The sequence below is a fragment of the Pseudophryne corroboree genome, chromosome 11, assembly GCF_028390025.1.
Source record: "Pseudophryne corroboree isolate aPseCor3 chromosome 11, aPseCor3.hap2, whole genome shotgun sequence".
In the NCBI taxonomy this organism is placed as follows: domain Eukaryota; kingdom Metazoa; phylum Chordata; class Amphibia; order Anura; family Myobatrachidae; genus Pseudophryne; species Pseudophryne corroboree.
In genome coordinates, this window is record NC_086454.1 from 339,806,823 (window position 1) to 339,812,292 (window position 5,470).

Here is a 5,470-nt window from a genome sequence, read left to right on the forward strand (position 1 = left end):
TAGCTGGCGGGTAGCGCTGCAGAAATCCGAGCTGCTTGCAGGCTCTGACCCCCTCCTCCCTCCAGCCGCAGCGTCTCCTGGGAGCTAACCAGTCACTCCCAGTCTCCCCTTACCACAGTGCCCGGAAGCCGTGAGGTCCGCGCCACGTGCATGCTATGACCCCCTCCTCCCTCCAGCCGCAGCATCTCCTGGGGGCTAACCAGTCATTTCCAGTCTCACCTTACCACAGTGCCCGGCAGCTGCGCGAGGTCTGCGGTGTGTGACTGAGGAGCGGGGGAGGGATGCGGACTGGCAGAGAAAGCAGGACTCCAGCCTGAGAGAGTCAGCCATGCCAAGTCTCCAGCAGCAGCAGATCCCAACAGGTTGGAATGGAACAGCAGCAGCCAGCAGCAGTGACTCCGGTAAGACACATCTGTCTGTCACCACTGTTTTGTCCCTAATACCAATCTCTCCCGTGCCCTGTGTTCTGTCATGTCCCTGTCACCCCTGGCCTTGCCCTGCCACCCTTATTCTGGCCCTTTCACCCTTATCCTGGCCCTGTCACCCTTATGCTGGCCCTGTTACCCCTATCCTGGCCCTGTCACCCCTGTGCTTGCCCTGTCAACCCTATACTGGCCCCGTCACCCCTGTCCTGGTCCTGCCGCCCCTACCCTGGCCCTGTCACCCCTATCCTGTCCCTATCATTTCTGTCCTGGCCCCGTCACCCCTGTCCTGGCCCCGTCACACCTGTCCTGGCCCCGTCAACCCTGTACTGACCCTGTCACCCCTGTCCTGGCCCTGTTACTGCATACCCTCCAACTACCTTTTATGGCATGTACAATACCCGCAGCGCCTCCAGACCTCTCCCCAATGCACTACACCTCCGCACCTTCCCCTCCACCACATGCGGCACTCCACCCCTCCCCCACATGCTGTGCCTCCAGACCCCCTACACCACCCGTGGCTCCCACTCCTCCACCACCCACAGCACCTCCAGGCCCCTTCCACCATTCACCCCCCTTATACGTCTCCCCCCACACCTGCCCCCCTCCACCCGCAGCATCTGCAGACACCCTCCTCCATCAGCGGTCCCCCCCTCCCCCACCCCTCCCCCACCAATGGCACCCCCGCACCTGCCCCTCCACCACCTCCGGACCTCCTTTCCCATCCGCCGCAACACCCGTACCTGCCCCTACCCTACCCATGGTGCCTGCGGTCCCCTACCCAACCCCCGGCACACCCATCCCACAGCACCTCCGGAACCCTTCACCCAGCCACAACATCCCCACACCTGCCCCTCTCCCACCCGTGGCACCCCTGCCCCTCCCCCACCTGCAGTGCCTCCGGACCCCTCCCCCATCTGCATCCCCCACTCCTCTGCCCCTCCCCCACGCGCAGCACCTCCCGAACCTTCCCCATCCGGGCCCCACCCCCACTTCTGCCTCCCCTCCACCCGCAGCATCTACAGACACCATCCGCAGTCCCCCCCGCACCCGCTACATTCTGTACATCGTGCCCTGCAGGTGCTGTTCACGCCGTCGCAAGGGGCTGCGCCTCCTTCACCATCGCACGCCCTTTCATTGTGCAATATTTAACCACTAACAAAGGAATGCAGGTAATACTCCATATAATACAAATATTAAATCCCAGAAAGGCATGCAAGGGTTAAGGGGGCGTAGCCCCTTGCGACGGTGTGAAGAGCGCCCGTAGGGCGCGATGAAGCACCTAGTATCTATATACATACCCACACACACTTAAATATATATATACAAACATATCTATATATATCTATATACACACACTACAGTGAACCCATGCACCTAATAGGGCAGATAAATACTGTGCACCTAATAGGGTAGATAAATACTGTGTATTTGTAGGGTAAAGAAATACTGCACAGTAGATTTTTAATCATTAATGAGCTGAGTCCCAGCTCCTGTAATAGAGCAGATTCCCTGATCTAAATGTCTGAAATGGGGCAGAGGACTCCCCTGCAGGAGGAATGTAGCCAAAGCAAGATGTAACAATATTTCTGCAGCACACTGCACAGAAAAGCTACAAACTCCAGAGACAGGTGTGTTGCCTAGAGACCATGAGAGCTGGGAGCCGCCGCCGTGGGGAATAAGCTTCCCCCCCCCCCCCACCTTATACATGTAAAGAATCCTCCCTGCACAGCCAGGAGAGGAAAGGAGCTTTCAGTGGCCCGGGGAGCGGGGGACTGTGGAGCGGCGTCTCGTCATGCTGCAGCGGCTGGGGAGCGGAGAAAGCCCGCCGTACAGAGCGGGAGTTAGCTCCGCCCCCTCCGCTTCGGCGCCAAATTCAAATCCGCTGTATAGTAAGCGGAAAGCGCCCATGCATCCCCCGGCCGCCTGTATGCTGCGGCCGGGGAGCGGAAAGCCTGAGCCCGCCGAACGGAGCGGGAGTTAGCTCCGCCCACTTTCAAATTAAAACCGCACTATCATCCGGCTGCCTGTAAGTGTGTATGCTGCGGCCGGGGAGAGTGTGTCCTTTGCTGGAATCGAACCCTAGCTCGTGGGCATCGTAACCATAGGTGTTACCACTCTGCCATGAGAGCTATGCTAATTATTACACAGATATATGATATATGTAAATGTATCACCCGGCTGCCTGTATGCTGCAGCCGGGGAGTGAAGAGCGCTGAGCCCGCTTACAGAGCGGGCTGAAGCTCCGCCCCCCACATAATGGCGCCAATTTCATATTAGTAAGCCTTATATGCACTCCAGCCTGTCTGACTGGAGAGTATAGGGGAGCCTGTCCATCCATGTATTAAAACACTGAAACTGAAAAATGTAAAAACATACATCAGTCTGGAGGGGGAGAGGGGGAGATTGTACTCACCGCTTCCTTCCGTCAGGCGTTTCGACCCAGCGGCCCCGACACGCAGCGGTTTCCGGCCATTTTTGATACTCACCGCTGCCATGCTGCCGGAATCTTCTGCTGGATGGAGTGGCCCCGACACGCGCCGCACGCAGCGGTGTCCGGCCAACTCAGGAGAGCTCAGTGTCTCCCTCAGCCGGGGCCCATCCCGAGCCGCACGCAGCTGCGATGGGACCCCGCCGGCAGCTCCCGCGGTGCAGACTGGCAGTGGCAGAGCTGCCAGTCTGTGAGTGTGTGAAAAATAATAAAGAAAAAATTCTTCAGCTAAACCCAAGTGAACCAGCTACCTCGGGCACTAAACTAAGACTGGCTTGGAGGGGAGATAGTAGGGGAGGAGCTAGCCACAGTGTGAGAATTTTAAAGTGCCAGCTCCCAACTACTGCCTACTATTTCCCCATTGTAACTACGCTCCAGTGGCCCCTAGTGGATGAAGGAGAAATAAAAATTTCTTCAGCTAAACCCAAGTGAACTAGCTCCCTCGGGCACTAAACTAAGACTGGCTTGGAGGGGAGATAGTAGGGGAGGAGCTAGCCACAGAGTGAGAATTTTTAAAGTGCCAGCTCCCAATTACTGCCTACTATTCCCCATTGTAACTACACTCCAGTGGCCCCTAGTGGATGAAGGAGAAATTCAAAATAAGTGTGGGAGCTCCACACAAGCCTTGTTGCTACTTCGAGCACAGAAAAAATACTGAGGTACTCTGGGATATGGAGGGGAGGAGAGTTCTAAATTTAAATATTCAGTGCCCTGTTCCTGCTAAAGCCGTCCATATCCCAAGAGTACTCCAGTGACCCCTAGTGGATGAAAAAGAAATCAGGATTTTGGTACTTACCGATAAATCCCTTTCTCCAATTCCAAAGGGGACACTGGACGCCCACCCAGCGCGATTTCCTCTTTTTTTTCGCTAAACGGTTTGCAGATCACTATGTGACTGCTTATTTGGTTCAGGTTAACTGTCTGTTAGGTTCCAAGTTTGAGGAGGTTAACGCCGCCATGTAAACCAGGATAACACGAAACAGTTTTACGTAGACTGGCTTGGAGGGGGGACATAGTAGGGGAGGAGCTAGCCACAGTGTTTGCGTTTTAAAGTGCCAGCTCCCAGTTACTGCCTACTATTTCCCCATTGTAACTACGCTCCAGAGTCCCCAGTGGAATCGGAGAAAGGGATTTATCGGTAAGTGCCAAAATCCTGATATTACATATATATGTTTTTATAGTGGTTTATATGATACTGGCCGGTATCAATGTGATGTGTGTGAATATATCATTGTATTAAAATCTACATCAGATTGAAGTAGCGCATTCTCATTGTTTTGTGCAAAAACATTTTTTTTTCTTGGTTTAAACGCTAAGGGGTTTCAACCAATTACCCTTGAGATTTGCAGCGTTTCATCTGATCAATCACAGCGACAGGAGGGTTGGGTTGTTTGAACAGAAACAGGATTTCTTCTTTGGGTTCCATAGGGGGACAATGGGGTGTAGGTGATGATAAAGAACCGGGCACCAAACAGTTAAATCGTTATGTATCCCATAATGTATAGGGCAGTACGGATGGTGTAATGGTTAGCATTACTGCTTCACAGCACTGAGGTCATGGGTTCGATTCTCACCATGGCCCTAACTGTGCGGAGTTTGTATATTCTCCCCGTACTTGCGTGGGTTTTCTCCGGGTACTCCGGTTTCCTCCCACAATCCCAAAATATACTGGCAGGTTAATTGGCACCCAACAAAATTAACCCTAGCGTGAATGTGTGTGTGTGTACATGTGATAGGGAATATAGATTGTAAGCTCCAAATATTCTCTGTAAAGCGCTGCGGAATATGTGTGCGCTATATAAATAACTGGTAATAAATAAAGATGCTTCGTCCCTCCCCCTATACCCCCCCCCCCCCCCCGCATGCTCCAGCTCCTCACAATATATAAAAACAGAACATAATACACAAGCTGCCCTCCGCTTAAAATCCTTTTATAATAGGCTACTAAATGCCTTCCTATAAATAGTTTCCTCTCACTGCTTTTTCTTGCTGTTTGGCTTCAATTTTAACAAAACTTTTTTTTATTTTTTATTCTCCTCCTGCTTTCTGCAAGATAACGAGCAGGCTCGCGCTCAGAGACTCCTAATACTGAATTTTATTTTACATTTATGAAATTTGTTTGTTGTACATTTACTTTTAGTCTAAGGAGCCCGATTATTTTCACGGTGGCAATGAACAGGCTTTGCCGAGCTAGACAGGAGCAAAACGTAGGCGTATGGGGTGGAAGGTTTGGCGCACATATTCTACAGCCCTGGGACGTACTGTCAGACACTCCCACCATTGCACAATTGCTGGGTCATGCGCAGATTTTTGCAGTCTAATGTTCTTTGTAGCCACCTCTGATCTGGAATAGATTTGGCCACATTACAGTATCCGATCACACGTGGCCAGTTATGTGGCTGAGTATTAGCCATATGTTCACAATAATGAGCATCATACTAAACCCATCAAACACTGTACATACAAAAGATGATGCATTCCGCCGGCCTCAGCGATACAGTCCCCTGCTACAGAAGATACTCCTGCAAATCCCAACCATGACCAATAAAACCACCAG